Consider the following 19,643-nt stretch of genomic DNA (forward strand, 5'->3'; position numbering starts at 1 on the left):
TCTTTCTGCCTGCCAGCCCAGCCTATCCTTTCTCCTGCCTTGCTATTGGCTATTCAGTTCTTTATTAGACCATCAGGTGTTTTAGATGTATCACAGTACCACAGAGTGAAACAAATGCAAAATAAGCAAAAGTAACACACCTTAAAATAATAGTTCCCAACAACACAGAGCTGCAGAAGTTACCCAAGTAGACTCTTCTATTGTATAACTGCCAAAAATTCAGTTGTTTTACATTTCCATTGTTCCTACAGTGAAAGCCTAGTACCAGTTTGGGCTTTTACAATGCTATTTAATTTCATACCACCTATGATATCAACTCTGTCTCTCACTCACAGGGCCGCATGCTCAGTAGCCTCCTTTCTATATGCAAGCAGTCCAAGTGGCTACCTATGCTTTCTCACTGCCCTTGCTGCCTGACTTATTATCTATTACTGTGCATTTGACTCCATCTCTTTCATGTTTTAGTTGAAATATCAGAAAAGACTTCGGAGTATAAAATACCCAAATCCAATCAGTTTGTATTTCTTTATTCTCTTGGTTTCCTTTCCTTGCCCTTATGTATTTGTTGGCTTTTTGTTACACATTTTATCTCTTGGAGTTCAGTTAAATAAAAATGAATCCACTCTTATTTATGCTACATAGCATTAAATCTAGTGCATAGGACATAGTATGAGCTCAGTAAATAAGGTGATTTTTAACTCAGTGTTTCTCACCTATGTTGGAACAGCATACTTTCTCAGTAAGTGCTTACCTCTTTAGATCAGTGGTTCTAACATTGGAAATTCACTTTCCAACAAATTCAAACACCAGTTTGAGCACCCGCTCTATGACAGGAATTTTGCTTGGAAGTGTATAATCTGAAACAGTAAATAAATGGTGAAGTCCCTGGCCTGAAGGCACTCATAGTCCAAAGTGGGAGCTACCTCTGTGACAATCAGAGCAGGGTGAGAGAAGAGGTAAAGTAGAGGTCAGCTGGTACTGAAGAAGAAAGTCAGACTAAGGAATGTTAATAGAATGAAAGATCTAATTAAGGAAACCCTTTGCATAGGTGTCTTGGTAGCAAAGAGGAATGAACTTACATCACAAGTACCAATCCTTCTCTGACTTTGCAGTGCAGCAACCCCATGCTGGAAAATGTAACTGAAAACTGTAGTAAGCAAAGTTTGGTGCCACTCTGACCACTCTGCTCAGCAGGGGGCAGCTTGTCTAAGGATACAGTCAGTTCTGCTAATGTGAGCCGTCACACTACTGCATCACCCATTGCAAGTATGTTTGAACTATAATTCATGGGATATTTTCATATTGTGTGTTAATGTTATACTATCAGAAACTTAAGAAAAGTTGTCAGACAAGAGAGACAAGAAGAGAGGATGAATAGATGGAAGAATAGAAGATGGGAAGAAGGGGGAAGGGAGGAGGCAGGGAAGAGGTACCAGCTACTCAGGTGAGTAGGTAGTTTTTTCAGAGTTGGAGCTATTTTCTGCTATCAACTATATCCAGTGGTTGGCAACTTTTGCAACATTTTTGAAATCTGTATAAAACAGAAGAAACTGACCAGATTTGTGACTTTTTATGGTTTTCATCCTATAATATTTTTGATATAAGCATAAAGGCTTATAAACTGGTAAACAATGCAACAAGACTGATTGAAAACTGGCTGATTCCAAGTTTGTTATCGGAGGCCAAGAAGAAATGAGGTTTGAAACAGCAGCCACCAGGCATGGGCTCAGCAGGAGACACCAACCAGCATTAGAACAAGGGGGTTAGAGCAGAAGAGCTAATTTCTTAGTTCTTTGTGTTTATTAAAGGCCATGTTAAAAAAGTCTTGAAAGCAATTATAACTATTAATTTCTGCTCAGATATCATTTCATTCTACACGTGACCAAATATTAAAATGAATCCATAAATATATTGATTATATGAGTGATCACAGTGGTTAGCAGTGCCAACTTCATCTAAGATTTTTTTTTCTAACAAGAGCCATCAGACTATTGAGTCATCTATGGCAGGTAAGTTTGGGCTGTAATTGATGAGGTATTTTTGTATTACATTCCTGTTAGAACATCAGATGCTTAAGAGAGTCGACAACACAAGAGGAACTAGAAAAGATGACGAATGGATGGATGGATCAGAGGGAAAGAAGAAGAAAAGGGAAACAGGAAGGGAAGAAGATTACCATTTGGAGAAGTCTAAGCATTCTTATTTTGGAGCAATGAGATAGACTAAATAGATAGGCAGAGAAATAAATTGATGGATGGATAGATGGATGGATGGATGGATGATAGATGCAATCTACATCATCATTGTGAATAACATTTACTGAGGATTATCTTAATAATTCCCTCCCTTTCACAGACTTTTTCTCCTGGTCATTGGTATCAAATATTTCTTTCAAGAAAATGTTGATCATTGAGTCTATAATATCAATGCCACACAGTTTTACACCCAATAGTCACCGAAACTTGGTAGCACTAATACCCTTATTTCTGTTATGTAGATGTACAGATCAAAGGTCACTTTCTCCATGGTGGCTTTGTGCTTTGCTCACTAACTGTAACCAACTTGCTTGGCAATTTGTCAAAACTTCTGCAGCCTCTCCCACCTTTCCTACCTTTTAGACAAAATGCTCGCAAGTGTCAGTAGTCATTCACTGTTCAGTCTTTCTTTTCCAAGCTGTGCTTTTCCTGAGATAGACTCCATTTCCAGTCTTATGGGTTTACATTACTACCTATATCATGCAACTTGACTTACTGTGATTGAGTGTATGTATTCCTGTGGAACTTTGTCAAAACAATTTTTATTTGTTCTAAATTTGTATTTGATAACTGTAATGTAGCCTTCAACAAATTTTGTTCCACTTAGCACAAAACCATACACTATATAAAATTTGACACAAAGTAAAGTAAGTTGCACTATTAAACAAAAATTAGTTGGCAATCAAAATAATGGGTTTCATTATGACATCTTCATACTTATGTACCATAAAACATTGCTCATATTTAACACCTTTACTGTCCTCTTCCATCCCTTTTCCCACCTCCCTGGGTTCTGTTTCCACGTCATATATATATATATATATATATATATATATATATATATATATATATATATATATATATATATATATAGTTATATAGTTATATAGTTATATAGTTATATAGTTTTATATATATAGTTATATATATAGTTATATATATAGTCATATATAGTTATATATATAGTTATATATATAGTCTGCATATGAGAGACCACATGTTATTTTTCTGTTTTTAAGTTTCATTTATTGCATTTAATATAATAATCTCCATTTCCATCCATTTTTTCTAAGAAATTATATAATTTCAGGCCTCTCGCTGGAAAGTAGAATTATTTCTTAACAATTTTTGCAAGAAATAATTTTCTCTATTCTGTCTGCCATGGACTGGCTAATTAGCTCATATTTGGCTTTCTTTGTGCTGATTATTAAACATGATTGGTTGCATGTAGGTAAAGCAGTCATTTTGCACATTAACTTTCTCATATGGACTATAATAAGCTTTGTAATCTTAAATAACATGTAACAAGAAGGCCATTTAAAGTTAAAACATAACTTACTCTACTGAGAAGTTAAATTAGTAATACACTCATGGAGAGCAATGGAAAACTTGGACAGACAGCCTGATGAAGAGGGGAGCCGCTGGTATTTCAGAAATGACCCTGCACCAGCATCTACTTCTTTTTCTTTTTCTTTTTCTTTCTTTTTTTTGTTTTTGTTTGTTTGTTTGTTTGTTTTTGTTTTTGGTGCCTGTCCTGGATCTCACTATGTAGACCAGGCACAGAGATCTGCCTGGATCTGCCGCCCAAGTGCTGGGATTAAAGGCATATGCCACCGCCACCCAGCTTCAGCATCTAATTCTAAATCTAGAACTGTTTCTTGATATGACTAGGGGCTGCATGACTGCATGACTGTCCCTAAGTCTAACTGAAAAAAAAATACAATAACTAGTGTCTCCATTTTCATAAAGTTCCAGTTCTTTCCCACTAAAATCACAAAATTCTGTTTCATGTGTACATCCACATCAGCATTCACTCTCAAGGATCTAAGGTGATTTTTTGGTTTCGTTTTGCTTTTTTTTAATACTATGAATTTAATGGTGCAATAGTGGCATTGATGATATGGGAGTAACCAGCCATTTTTTAAAATTGAACTTAAGGCCCACCTCACAATATTGAATATACCTGACATTGTCAATAAGGCCAAGAATGTCGGGATAGATGGACCATGGCCCCTAGAGGAAAATGTAGTACTATTATTCTGCTAAATAAACCTAGCAATAAAGCAATTTCTAATGGCAAATTGCTATACCTATAGATCATTACATTGCTCACCTTCATCAGAGAAGCTTCTTGCAGTAGAAGAAAATTAACATAGAGACCCACAACTGGTCAAAACTCAGGCAATAATAAAACTTTAGAGTGATAAGTGATAAGTGGAATGTCTCTATCACACACCCTTAAAGCTCAAGTATCTATAGAGAAGAGGAGGGAGAAAGATGGTAAGAGTCAGAGGTAGTGGATGGCTTCAAAGCAGCAGTGTTTCCCAGACACAACTGATGCACATATGCTCATACGAACTCCCAGCAATTGTGACATCATGCCCAAGTTCCAAGTGGACAAAATCTCAGCACGAAGGAGAGGTGGTGGGCACAAATCCTTACTGCTAATTCAGGAGCTATTGTCATTTGTTTGCTGCTAGGAGAGGAAAAGTCATTTTTCTTTAATGGTATGACATCTACTAGAATCCATGGCAGGCCACACACCCAGGAGCAACACAACCTGGACTAGCTGGATCTGTGGAAGAGGGTAAGGTGATATATGTGATAGATAGATGAAAAGCATAAATAGATAGATGATAGATAGATAGATAGATAGATAGATAGATAGATAGATAGATACAACAAATATAAAGTTGGGCAGCTAAGAAGATGAGGGAAAATCTGGGAGCTTTTGAGGGTTGATTAAAGGGGACCATGTATATTCTATGCAATTCTCAAATAATGTATAAAATCATTTTAAACTACTGTGAATTTAAGTGTCTTATTGTCATAACAATGCTATTTTTAAAATCAGAGGAAATGATTGTGTTAAAGGTGATATTTTACCACCTTTTTGTAAATGGGGGTGATTATGGTTTTTTCATTGGTTGGTCAGGTTAAGGAAGTTGAGTTTCCCCAAGTTGCTTCTAAGCTTGCATATCACACCATATTTTTTAAGATTATTTATTTCTTATGTATACAGTATTCTGTCTGCATGTATGTCTGCAGGCCAAAAGAGGGCACCAAGTCTCAGTATAGATGGTTGTGAGCCACCATGAAGTTTCTTGGAATTGAACTCAGGACCTCTGTAAGAGTAGTCAGTGCTCTTAACTTCTAAGCAATCTCTCCAGCCCCATATCACAACATATTCTGGCAGAAACATTAATTGGGAGTATGAGGGTAGCGTGTTTCTGTGAAAAGGAACATACCTAACTAGAAAAACGATTTCAACCTAAAATACACTAGTCACCTTTCTGTATGTTCATGCTGTGTATTTTACCAGTGTGAGCATTTCAAGGTGGGAGGAGACAGAAATCATCAAGCTTAAAGTTCTTTTTCACTTAAGCGATGTTTTACTTTACATCTAACTATAAAAGAAAAAAATTAAAACACAGTGAGTGTAGTGGGTAGCCATTCCAGCTTTGATCTGGAAGTTCCAACCCCCATTGAGGCTTCCGTAACTGTCACGTCTACAAGGCGGGGCCAAGGGAGGTGCCTGGAGACCTGAGATCTGGACAGGCCAGCTCTCGCTCTGTTCCGGGACCCTGGATGATAGAGGTTGACCAAGCAGAGCTCCAGAGAACACCGCTGGACTGTGATACACCTTCCCCAGACCCCGTGACCTAGCTATCCCTTCATTTGTAAGTTACCCACTAAATAAATCTTCCTTTTAACTATGTGGAGTGGCCTTAATAATTTCACCAATATCTGGCACCCAACGTGGGGCTCGAACCCACGACCCTGAGATTAAGAGTCTCATGCTCTACCGGCTGAGCTAGCCGGGCTCAGAGGGGGGCTGGAGAGATGGCTGAGTGGTTAAGAGCACTGCCTTCTCTTCCAGAGGACCCGGGTTCAATTCCCAGCAACCACACGGTGGCTCACAACCATCTGTAATGAGATCTAGCTCAGTCGGTAGAGCATGAGACTCTTAATCTCAGGGTCATGGGTTTGAGGTCCAGATCTCGGGTCTGCAGGCACCTCCCTTGGCTTCACCTTGTAGGTGTGACAGTTGCCGAAGCCTCATTAGGGGTTGGAACTTCCAGATCAAAGCTGGAATGGCTACCCACTACAAGTGAGTCTTCTTAATGGTTTCAATCTGAACCCACAGGACACTCATTGATTATTTGCTAACTCAACAAGTTTTATTATATCAAGTTTTGTCTGTGATTTTGTGGTAATGTGATTAGAGGCAAGAATGGATTAATGAATGAATGAAGAAATACTAATCTTGTTTTTAAAAGCTGACTAACCTCACATAGGTCTCCCTTTGCAGAAGACTCCACTCACCTGGCTGTTGCTTCTGTGCATGAGCAAAGCTGGCATGGTACCTGATGGGTAACAATTCTGTCTTTTCCTGATGATATAATGTAGCGTGCATGACACTTGGACCACTGTAAAATCAATCAGGTCTGAAAGATATGCACAGCTATAGGTGCTTTAAAAAAGCTATTTTTCTGGATTCAGAAACAGATTTGAGGACATAGAGATGGCAGAAATTCTAGAAGTGGAAAGTTGAGGGAGACAGTAAAATCCAGAGCTGTATCACTGTCACTGTCTTCAAGAAATGGTATTGCTGAATATAGTGCTGATAAACACAACAGTGGAAGCTTTTCTCATTGACTCTGAGTTTTCTAAATTAAATGGTTCATAAGGAGTACTTTATGTAGCAAAATGAGAGGCTCCTCCCATCTCACAAATTTTACAGCCAGTGAATAGTGGTAGTAACTAATTTTGATGTTCATTGAACTTTTCTTGAATCTGAAGACTATAAATTTGCTTTTGTAGGGGTGGAGGTTGGGTCTATAGCCTCAAACTCACTAGATAGGTGATATGCCACTGATCTCAATCCCCTACTCTACACTATAAAATCAATAGAGCCATTCATGAACCGAATAATAGTGGTCTGTGGATCAGTCAAACATATCCTATCAGGGCTGTAAAGAGATGGAAACTTTTCAACTAAATTAAAATATTTGCTCTATTTTCATTTTGGTGATATCTCATGTGTGCCAATATTTCTGTGTTCTGGTGACTATAAGAGAAGTTATTTTGAATTCTTATCCAACATTTAAACAAGATATCAGATTCATAATGGTCTCTTAAAATTCAATATGCTTTATTTTTCACACCAATAAAAATGAACAATAGCACTTTCTACTTTTCAGCATTATGGTGACAATTAGATGAAATAATTCAGGGCAGTTATAATACTTGACACTTTGTAAGCAGATATAAACTGCTGGTTCTTGTTTACATTTTAGATTTGTGCAAGTGAGAATCCCCAGCAATGACACAGAAACTCAGACATGTTTAGACTTATGTGTCACTGTCTATTGAAATGTTGCTGACAAGATCTTTGGAAATACTGGTAAAGATCATAAGTTCTCAAATTGGACTATGTAAAAGAATTCCTAAAGGAAGCATTAAATAGTAAACTCAAGACATTACTCTACCAGAATCTCTCAGAACAGTGCCTGTGCGTCCAGGCTTTACTAGCATCTGCACTGATCTGCTTCTAGAATAGAACCAGTTTAGAGTCTCTTCAAGTCTATGTCTCAGTTCAGAAATGTAGTTTCATAAGCAATTAAACATGTGCATATCTTTATATCTAGCAGACTTTGCATAGGCCCAAATGCCATCAATGTACACACTGATGACTGACATTTGTGGTAATGAATATTTTAGAATTCTTTAGAGGATGCTTTCTAGAGCTTCTTTCCTGAAAATAATTTTGTTTTCATACAATATATTCTGACTATGTTTTTTCTTCACCCTAGTCCTCCCAGTTCTTCCATACTCCTCCCCCATGCATATTCAAACACTTTCTGTCTCTCGTTAGAAAAAAAAATCATCCAAGGAACAATAACAAAATAAAATAAATAAAATAAAACCAACAAAATCACAATAGAAAAGAAAACAAATAGTAGAAAAAAATTTAGGGCACCCAAGAAACAAATATAGAAGCAAAGACACATACAAACACACATATAGGAATCCCATAAGATCATAAAACCAGAAGCCCTGAAAGACACACAAAGGACCTGTAAGGTTTAAAATAAAAATGCCCCAACTAAACATTATGAGACAAAGAACCTCTAAAGATGCTATTGAGTTCATTTTCTCTGCTGGTTGTTGGTCTACCTTTAAGAATGCTTTGTTTCCCCACACAGACTCCCTTAGAGAAAACTAATTTTCCATTTGCAAGTGGCTATCAGTTGGAGATAGCTTCTCAGTTAGGGATAGGGGAGTATGTCTATATCTAGTACCTTTTAGCTCTATTACCTCATCTGGTGCAGAGCCATGTAGGTCCTGTGTATGCTGCCACAGTCTCTGTGAGTTCATATGTGTGTTGCTCATGAGCTGTGTTTAGAAGGCCTTGTTTTCCTTAATGTTCTCCTTCTCCTCTGGCTCTTACACTCTTTCTATCTCCTCTCCTGCAGTGTTCCCTGAGCCATGAGGAGAGGGATTTGATGAAGATCTCTCTCTTAGAGCTGTGTTTTTCAAGATCTCTCTCTTTGTGTATTGTCTGGCTGTGGGTCTCTGTATTTCTTGTTATGTACTACAGAAGGAAGCTTCTTTAATGATAGATGAGCAAGACATAGATCTGAGTATAGCAAAATTTCATTAAGAGTCATTCTCTTGCTATCTCTCTTTAGCAGAACAATAATATTTGGCTTTCTAGAACTTTCTACAACACAACAGATACCTAATGAACCAACACAGTCTCCTTGGCACCACTGATGTAGCATTTCTCAAGATGATGCGTGCTATCTTTTAAGATCTTAACCACAAAGACTATGCATGACTTCTTTCTTCAAATAAATTAGCAAACAGATTCCTTCTATTTATTCTTCTCTATACTGTTATTTACCAAAGGTACAAGATGCCAGTGTATACTGTGATTTCCAGAAGAGAAGGGTAAGCAAGAATATCCAAGCTCATTAGACATTGGCCCTTTATTTTTATTTTTTTGACTGAGGAACTAAACTTTAATTAAATAACATCAAATAAACATTGAATGAAGGCAGGTGGAATACCTAGAATGTGCACCCTTTTGGTCCAGTGTAGTGCAGATTCTAATTGGTCTTAATAATAAACACCCAGAGTCAGATATCAGGATGGCAGCTGAAAGATCAGAGAAGCAGAGCAGCCAGCCACTAGAAAGACTCTCAGGATCCTCAGAGTGAAAGGGCTGAGCTCCTGTCTTGACCTCCATCTTATCACTTCCTCTTGACACCCAGCCATGTCACTTCCTGTTTCCTCTTCCCAAGTGCTGGGATTAAAGGTGTGTGCCGCCACTGCCTGGCTCCTAGTGGCTAGCTCCACACTCTGATCTCCAGATAAGTTTTATTTGTTAGAGCACAAACAAAATATCACCACAGTCCAGAGCATATAGGCACATGTAGACAAACAGCTCATTAGGGAGGGGCTAATGAGTTTTGTAAGGAAGGTAAGAAGTTGGGGGAGTGGCAGGGGCAGTAGTTGGAACATGTCAGCAAGAGGCAAAGTCCAGTAATGAAAGGAACTAGTTATTTATCCCAGTGGTGATTTTAATAGCACTAAAGGAAGCAGAAAGAGGAAGAGAGGGGAGTAAGGGTAAGAAGAGGCTAGGATGAACTTGGGTTTCTAGATTTGAAATGGAGGATGAAGTCCTAACTCATTCACTGAATGAGTGAATACAGGGGAGAAACAAGCTTAGATGGGTTGGAAATCACTTGGCCAAACACCCTAATTGTCCTGCTAGAAATCTCACCCAATGACTGAGGGAACCGGATGCAGAGATCCACGGCCAGGCCCCAGGTGGAGCTCCAGGAGTCCAATTGGTGAGAAAGAGGAGGGTTTGTATGAGCAAGAATTGTTGAGACCAAGATTGGAAAAAGCACAGGGACAAATAGCCAAACGAATGGAAACACATGAACTATGAACCAATGGCTGAGGGGTCCCCAACTGGATCAGGCCCTCTGAATAGGTGAGGCAGTTGATTGGCTTGATCTGTTTGGGAGGCATCCAGGCAGTGGGACCAGGTCCTCTGCTCATTGCATGAGTTGGCTGTTTGAAACCTGGGGCTTATGCAGGGTCTCTTGGCTAGGCCTGGGAGGAGGGGACTGGACCTGCCTGGACTGAGTCTACCAGGTTAATCTCAGTCCTCGGGGGAGGCTTTGGCCTGGAGGAGGTGGGAATGGGGAGTAGGCTGGGGGAAGGGGAGGGGGGGTGGGAGGGGGGAGAACAAGGGAATCCATGGCTGATATGTAAAATTAAATTAAATTATAAAATAAAATAAAAAACTAAAAAAAAAGACATTGGCCTTTATGTAGCATCTGTGTATTGGCACTTTTAAATATTATTTAAGTAGTGTAAAGTTTGGGAAAATATAAGACATGCATTATTGTAGTCCAAACACATGTTTAAAAGGTGTTATAATTTGGTACTGATTCTATAATCACTTAATCAAGCAAAGTAAATTTTATAGGAATATTTCTGAGTTTCTGAACATAGGTCTCAGATCTTAGGGAAATATTCAAGTTCCTTCTGAAAAATCATATAACAACTTAACAATTCTAAGAGTAGTCTCTTCACTATTCTGTACAACACAGAGAGCTATCACTTCACCCTTTTTACTAAGTTAAATTTGTGATACAGTGTAGAGATGTTCATCTTTTGTTGTTACTAAGATAAAATAAATGGAGACATGTCAGCACACATCATAATCCATGCACATAGGAGGTACAGGTGGAAGGATGTGGAATCATGCACAGCCTGGTCTACATAGTAAGTTCAAGGCCCTGTCTCAAAAACAAACAAATATAAGATGCACTAAGAAGAGACTAGGGCCTCATGGTTATAGAGAGACAGCAAATAGCCACAGTCAGAGACACCTATGATGTTGGCCCACTCCATTTCTCTCCTTTAGGGAACCGAGAATGCCAAACAAGAACAATCAGATGCAGCTGTTGTTTTCTCTGCTTCTAAAGGGACTATAGATTGCAGATACATCCATTTCATTGGCTCTCCCAGTCTTTCTGTATGAATCTTATCATCCTGTTAAATAACTAGTATTCACACCCACTATTATGGCTGCAGACCCTCTCCCTCCCTTTTACTGATGGGAAGATAGAGTGAGTTCATCCACATAACTTTTGTCAGAAGTGATGGCTGTGCTGCACTTACACTTGACTCATAATTTGCTTTAAAGTACTATTTCATCCTCCACTGATCATATGGAATTGAAATTATGAAAATAAAAACATTAAACGGTACCACATTGTGACCACTGCTTTCTCTTCATCCTGTGTGCTCAGTTATCAGCTGGCCCATGCTTGCAACTAACTTCCAGGCTACCAGTAAGACCCTGTCATCTTAAGAGAGGATTTCTGCATCTCCATGAGTTTTAGAGCTTGTTTTTGATTTTTTTCAAGTGGGTGTGGTGTGTGCAAAGTTGAATCACCCTAGTTTCTCTGATGTGTACAGGCTAACAGCATAGTCACTTTGGTTCTTGACACAGGAAATAAAGACAAATCCTCCTGGAGGTAGATGGAAATCCAGAGCATCACTGAAGTGTTGCTGGGGACCAAATCACTGTGCACCTGCTGTGAAATTGGGCAGTACTTCTCTAATACCATTTCAAAGTCTGAAGAAATTGGTCAGCTAAGTGGGGCTAAATGGATTGTATCTGTTCTCTCAATGTGCAAACCTATGCAGTTTGAGGGTCCAATTCACCATGTGTTCACTGGTAGATCATGCTAATCAATGAAACAAGAATTTTCATTTCCATATTATTATCTATACAGTTGTAAGACCTAAAATTATATTTAATTACTTTTATTGAACTTTCAATAATTGTTTGGGTTAAATTATGCCATATCTTGATAGTAGTAAACTTTAATTTCAAGCTGAGAGAAGCACTATTTTAAATGATCCATAATCTTCCTGATCTTCACAGGAGCCGCTACCCAAAACAAAAGTGGCATCCCACACAGGCATTCAGAACACAGCTTTTGGAACATACCCAAAGAGCATGAGTGAATAAGAACCTAGTCCCACATCAAATCATTCTACTTAAAGGTACTATGTACACAGACACTAAAAGATAAAGCAAAACTCTTCATTAATTTCCCCCCACCTCCTGTTTCTTAAAATTCTTAAAATCAGAATATATCCTGAAATATTTCTAGAAGTAAGGGGGAAATTCAACCATCCTTTATCTTCATGGTCAAGAAAACCCTGGAGAAGTACTCTGAGGAATACTTCAAATTGTGGTTTGGGGTTTGGATATGCCTGTACATACACTGCTGATGTGGTTAAGGAACATTTTCTAATATACAATTCCTTATCACCTACCTTTTTTCAGAAACACCTTGGATGTGCTCATGTAGAGAAACAAATGATCATGCTGGGACTTCTAAAAAGTCCAGAATAGGCAGAATAGGCACTTGCATAAGTAACTTTCCAAACCTGAGCATTCTAGAGACCATCAGTCTTTGTCAGTTATGCCTTGACACAACCATTGTTGCCTTATGGAGCTATCAGATAACAAATTACAAGCAGACACATTACCTTCATTCTAATTGGTGGACCATGAGTATACATCACTGTTTCCACACAAAATTACTTTGTAGAAACTCACATAATCGGCAGCAGATGCTGCAGGCAGCATGACTAGCCTGTGGCCTTTTAATTTTGCTTATATATAAGCTCTAAATGACAGATTTTATTTTGGAAAATTCAGGTTAAAGGGGTAGATTTTGCATCTATGCTGCTTGTTTTTGTTGTTATTGTTAATGTTTTGTTTTGCTTGAACAATGATCTTTGTTTTATTCCACTCATCTGATTTAGCCTGCCCATAAAAAAGGTAGAGTATGTCTATGGAAAAAAAAAAAAAAACAACACACAACCTTCTGCCCCCATCTTGGATATCCCTTCTTCCCATACCTTTTGTTCCAAAGACATAACAATATTTTGCTGAACACTAAGACAATTGATACCTAACTATATTATGTTGTCCTCTGAAATATGGGAAAATGTCCATAGAGCTTTGTGAATATATGTGAAAAATACATTGGTAATCCTTGTAGGATCCTGGGCTGCCAAGTAAGAGACTAGGTCAACTGACATTGTCTGGCTGGCAACTCCTGACTCAGCCTTCCTCTTCCCAGAATTCTCCTCTCTCTTGTCCTGCCTATACTATACTTCCTGCCTGGCTACTGGCCAATCAGCGTTTTATTTAACAATCAATTAGAGCAACACAGAAACACATTCCCATTAGTCAGGGAATGAGGTGAGGCTTGATTCATAATGCTTCCAGTCCTTCGAACCTTGGTCAGCTACTGATTAGACTAGAATAATAAGTTAACATTTACAAAACCTGCCTTTCTTCACTTAGTTTCTTCCCCTTATGTCTCAGAAAGTTTAATTAGGGAAGAGACTAATCTGAATTTTGTTAGCTTTCCTTTGTTTTCTGGCCCTAATTCAGAACAGCTTCATGTATCTTCACTATAATATTGGAAATCCTTCAAAACAGACTTTCCCCCTACATGACAGATATCCATTAGTAATTTGTATGTGGTCACTGCACATTAACTATCTAATGAATTTAAGTTAGACATCAAATAGAGACCCAAGAGCAATGAAGAAATCAACACAAAAGCAAAGAAGAAATAAAAGCTTCAATGGGCAAAATTTATCCTGTATGATCAGAAAATAATCATGTATTTCTTTTTCCTCATCCAATGTCTGTGATTCACACACCTGTTAAAAGAAACTCAAGATGAACAAAACATATTGATATGGATTCACAACATGCCCCCACGGTTGGGCATGGTTGCTCATGCCTGGTTGAACCTAGTCACTTCTGCCTAGTCATTTCCAGGTCAAAACGTCTCACATGACCAGGACCCCAGGGCTTTGTGTGGTTGCGTAAAGCACACAGTGCAACCATGTGATCTATGCGCATGTGTGGAATAGCCACATGGGCTTGTGTGCGCAGGTACCGCCCAGCTTTTATAAGCTGGCACCATGATTTCCTGCTCTATCTTTACTCACGTGTCCTTTCCACAGGCCTGTGCACCTCTGTCTCTTTACCTTATCTTAATAAAACTCGTGTTAGTGGATTTTGTCTTGTTTCGTGACATTTCCTTGCAGGGTAAGAGCGCTGCAAAGAACCAACACATATGTGCTATGGTGGCATGGATTTCATTCACTTTCAAGTTATCTCATTGGAAACAGGATACAAAACCACTGAATTCCTCATAATTTCTCTCACAGTTTTATTAAGACTAAAATTCTGTGTGAATTTAAGCCTTCACATTTATTCTTCCTTAAAAGCTTTCATTTTGCCATGTGATGAATTTTGGACTCCAGTGGATTATCTGGATAAAGAGAATTAGCTGAGGTTTGCATCAGTCAAGAGACTAAAGTCACCAGAGGCTTTAAGGGAGTGACTTACAATATAAATAGGACTGATCTCCTTCAAGCATTGACTTTCAAGAAAGAGAATTTTCTCAAGACCAGTGTTTTTAATCAGCAAGATCTACAACAAGATTGAAAGTAATGCCAGTGATAAGGGAAGCCGACTGTGCACAAGGAAACGGAGTGAGCAAGCAGCCAATGATCTGATTCATGAGGAATGTGAGAGGCTGGGGGGAGGGGGTGGATTAAGAAGTCTGTTGGGTTGCGTAACTACTTCTAGCTCTGAAACTGCCATCCAAAGCCATCCCTGCCTAAAGTGAAAATGCACCATTCGGAGGGGAAGGAGCTATTAGGTGGAGGAGGGCACACATTGAGATGCTGCTGATGTAGACCATGTCCTAATCCTCCCACTGTTTCCATTTTTCATGCCAAAAGCATCAGTGTCAGCTACAAAACAAGTGGAATTATTCTAGCATGGCTTTGTAGGGAGAAAGGAGAGTTAGAAACATGTTTTACCTGAGATGATGGGGCACCAGTAAAAGCAGATAAGGTGACCATGAAATGAGACAAAAATGTCCCCAGCCAGAAAATATGAGGGCCTAGCAGTGACCTGCACTTCTAAACTCAGACCTTCTTCTCTGTCGAAGGAGGAAAAGAAGTACTCCTTTAGTGTTTGCCTTTGGTGACAAGGGAAGTGAATGTTTGGTTTTGTATCATGCAATTTGCAAGGGATGATAGTAAAGAAATCAAATGCCTCTATGTTTCAGACATGTTTTCTTGTGTTTGTGGAGGTTTTAAAAAATGTTTTCCTTTAGTATCTTCACAAAAAATTAATTTTCACTATGAAAAGTAGAATCTATAGCTAAAGTCATTTCCATCTTCATGTCACTTGCCTTTGCAACACTTAAGAAATGGACTCTGACCCTTAGGCAATATTGGTGTGTTAATACTTTCCTGGGCAGGGCACCTTTTAGCTGAATGTGATGTGATGGTCCTTCTTATACTCCAGAATATATTAGGATTTCAGGAATACATTTTTTTTTAAAGTTTTAATATAGAGTATCTGAAACTCAAAAATAATGTTCCCACTGATGCCCTGGGTAATGAATGAGCACTCTAGAATAGAGAAGCATAGGGCCAAGAGAGGGTACCACAGGGAAGCATCCCAAGGGCCTCCCTCTAAAGACAGGGTCAGTGGCTTTTAGGAAGTGATGACATTCAGTCAAGTGAGCTGAAAACCAGACAGCTCCGACAAGCACTCACAAAGTTCAGCCACACTCCATCAAAGCAAGTACAACCAGGTACTTTCTTTTTGCCTCCTTTTGTCCTTCCTAGCTACCTCCATGAACACAGCTCTGCTTCACTTTTCCTGGACCCTTTTCTTGTTCTGAGAGATTTTGAAACAGATAACCAGACCACTCACCCTGTCTCCTGTCCTTGCCCAATGTACTATAAATTCCATTAGGATAATTTGTTTACTACCTACGATAATAATGTGCAAACTATTTCTGTAGGAGACTTTGAATACCATACTGTTTGTGCCAATCACGTATTTCATTTGTCTGTAAGACTAAAGAGTCAAAAACATAAAGCCATATACAATAGGTAAGCAAATGTAGGTGGCTACTTTCTAGTAAATACTTACCTGCAAAAGCATGGTAGGTGGGGTTTACCTCTGGCTTGGCAAGAGTACCTGGAACAGAATAGTCCTTCAGTAGGAAAACCTGTTGAAATTGACAGTTAAACTGATGTTCTGAGGTGAGGAGAGGAAGAAGATGTGTTTGAGAGCTATTGTTTAGTTATTGGATTATTTAGTGATTTGATATATTGAAGGGTTGGGCAAGTCTATGTTTCTGGCTATAGGCAGCAACACTCGGTGTGGATAGTGACAGTGGAGTAGGAAGGTGGAGTTATGTTTGCACCATGTGAGTATGAGAATGCTGTGCCACTCTAGAACAGTGCTTGGAGACTGCACATCAGCATCATCTATGGGACTTGTGAGAACACACGTTCCTGGGTTTCACACCTGGATTTTCTGATTCTGGGGTGGGTTCAAGGGTTTGCATTTCAATCATGTCCCAGGATGATACTAACCTTTATTGTTGGGGCTATGCTGTGAAACCAGCTGTCCTTAAAATAATGTGCCCAAGTTTGATATCTGGGTGTCAGTATTGGAAGTAAATGGAATTGAAAGACAAGAATAGAATGCAACATATCAAAAGCATAATATTATGCATTTACATTTTACTTAAAGCAAGTAACTTAAAGCCTTTTAAGACTAGAGTAATATTTCTTTTGTTCTAGCCCAGACAATCTCCACCTGTGACTGAGCTCTGCCACCACCCTGGTCTCATTCCTTTCTGGACTCCTGAAGTGTCTCCTGGATTAGGACCAAGCCCTTTTGCTTTGGTGCTACCAACTATATCTCATATCACTTTTTTGTGAGCTTCCTTCCCCCTTGAAAATGGGTCTCTCATTTTCAATCTACATATCAACTTTGAATATCTGAGCCTTCCTTATAGCTGGCCTCATATTCCCAGCAGATTTGGATTTTCCTGCCAAACCAGGAAAGCTATGATCTCTAGGCAACATCAAGAAGGCTACAGATATTGGCATTAAGCAATTCCATCCCATGCACTATAAGAAAAATATTAACAAAAAGAATTCCTTCACTAAGCAAACATAAGAGGTCTCAAGTCTCTGAAATGTCAAGCTTTATGGTTAATATTTGTGGGAGACATTTTGTGCACGTTTTTGCAATTACAATAAGAGACATTGCTCAGCACACACTGTCCTCTCTGCTCTGCTTTCTTTCTCAGAGCATTTCTCTCTACTCTCTGTTATCATTGGCATGGTTTTTAATATTAGTAATTACATTGAAAGCCACTATTCACTGAATTCTCCTTACAGTGTTTCATCTACATTTCCTTATTTCATTCTCACAACCATCACTGATACATGTCATTGTATCTCCATTTCAGAGAAATACGGAGACTAACTACCTTACTAAAGATCAAACTTTTAATAGATAAGAGAGAATTACTCCCAGACCTGACAGGACAGAGCTCATCCTCATGCTGTCCTGAGCATTCCATACTTCCTTTCTCCCTTTTAAAGGCAACAAACAAACAACAACAAAAGCTGCACAAATACTAGAATTCTGAAGTCCTTTCCATTGACTGTGCACAGTTACAGATAGGAAATGACAAGATTATTGCAAATTTTAAAGTGCAGAAACATCTTAAAGCTCTCACGATCCTAATCCACAGCAGGAAAGATTCGTATACATGTGGCAGTCCACTGAGAAATCTTACGTAGTCCACTACTCAGGAAAAACTTCAACAGGACTTCCCAACTCCTTTTACCTGAAGTAGAGAACCATGCCAATTAGTACACAAAACAGGAATGCTTTGGTCAGTGAGACATGAAGAGTGGGTGTGAGAACAGAAAGAGATGCTGGTCATAACTAGAACCAAAAGCACCAGTGCTGTGCGAAGACAGCTCAAAGCTGTGGGTTTCGATCAATTGTCTCTTTTGTTTTTGCTTTGCCTTTCTTGTTCTCTCCTTTTTTAAAAAAAATTTTATAATTAATTTAATTTTACATATCAGTCACGAATTCCCCTGTCCTCCCTCCTCCTGCCCCCCTGCCCTCCCCCCAATCCACCTCCCATTCCCATCTCCTCCAGGGCAAGGACTCCCCTGGGGATTCAGCTCAGCCTGGTAGATTCAGTCCAGGCAGGTCCAGTCACCTCCTCCCTTCACCCAGGCTGAGCAAAGTGTCCCTGCATAGGCCCCAGGCTCCAAAAAGCCAGCTCATGCACTAAGGACAGGTCCCGGTCCCACTGCCTGGGGGCCTCCCAAACAGTTCAAGCTAATCACTGTTTCACTTATCCAGAGGGCCTGATCCAGTTGGAGTCTCCTCAGCTATTGGTTCATAGTTCATTGTTTCCACTAGTTTGGCTATTTGTCCCTGTGCTTTTTCTAATCATGGTCTCAACCATCTCTCGCTCATACAATCCCTCCTCTCTCTCGCCGATTGGACTCCCGAAGCTCCACCTGGGGCCTGGCCATGGATCTCTGCATCTGCTTCCATCAGTCATTGGATGAGAGTTTTATCACGACAGTTAGGGTGTTTGGCCATCCGATCACCAGAGTAGGTCAGTTTGGACTTTCTCTCGACCATTGCCAGACTACAACTCACAACTCCAGGGAGGCTACCTAGTAAAAAGGACCCTAAGAAAGACACAGGGATCACCCAATGACAGAGAAATGGATGAGATCTACATGAGCAAACTGGATGTGAGGGGGTGTAATGAAGGGCAAGGGTCGGGGTAAAGAGAGCTTAGAGGAGCGGGAGATCCCAGCTGGATCAAGAACAGAGAGGGAGAACAAGGAAAGAGATACCATGATAAATTAAGACCCCATGGGAATAGGAAGAAGCAAAGTGTTAGAGAGGTCCCCAGAAATCCATAAAGATACCCCCCACAATAGACTACTGGCAATAGTCAAGAGAAAGCTCTCTCTTTTTTAACCTGTAAGATTTTTGGACCCTTACTGAAAACCTTTGAGTGATACGACAGCTTCCCATCCCATCATGGATGATGCCCTCATAGAAGCTGCACCAAGGAGCCCTCTTTCATCAATCAGCTTCCATTTCCTATATTTTCTAGAATCTCCCAAAGTTGTTTGCCGGAATGTATGGTAATTTTGTTTGTTTGTTTGCTTGCTTGCTTGCTTGTTTTTTGAGACAGGGTTTCTGTGTGTAGTTTTGGTGACTGCCCTGGATCTCGCTCTGTAGACCAGGCTGGCCTCGAACTCACAGAGATCCACCTGGCTCTGCCTCCCGAGTGCTGGGATTAAAGGCATGTGCCACCTCCGCCCAGAGTATGGTAAATTTATATCTATATCTATATCTATCTATCTATATCTATCTATATATATAGA

General features: G+C 39.4%; 1 protein-coding gene and 1 non-coding gene across 44 annotated transcripts in view; one reads left to right on the plus strand and one right to left on the minus strand.

Moving 5' to 3' along the window:
* The window catches only part of Ptprd (protein tyrosine phosphatase receptor type D), a 2,293,154-nt gene that overhangs the window by 1,502,332 nt on the left and 771,179 nt on the right, over window positions 1–19,643 (plus strand). The window lies entirely within an intron of this gene.
* On the minus strand, window positions 6,007–6,079 carry Trnak-cuu (transfer RNA lysine (anticodon CUU)). The gene has a single exon. It is a non-coding gene; the product is annotated as a tRNA-Lys (tRNA).

Source organism: Peromyscus californicus, unplaced genomic scaffold, assembly GCF_007827085.1.
Source record: "Peromyscus californicus insignis strain IS unplaced genomic scaffold, ASM782708v3 Scaffold_5__1_contigs__length_169319896, whole genome shotgun sequence".
NCBI lineage: Eukaryota > Metazoa > Chordata > Mammalia > Rodentia > Cricetidae > Peromyscus > Peromyscus californicus.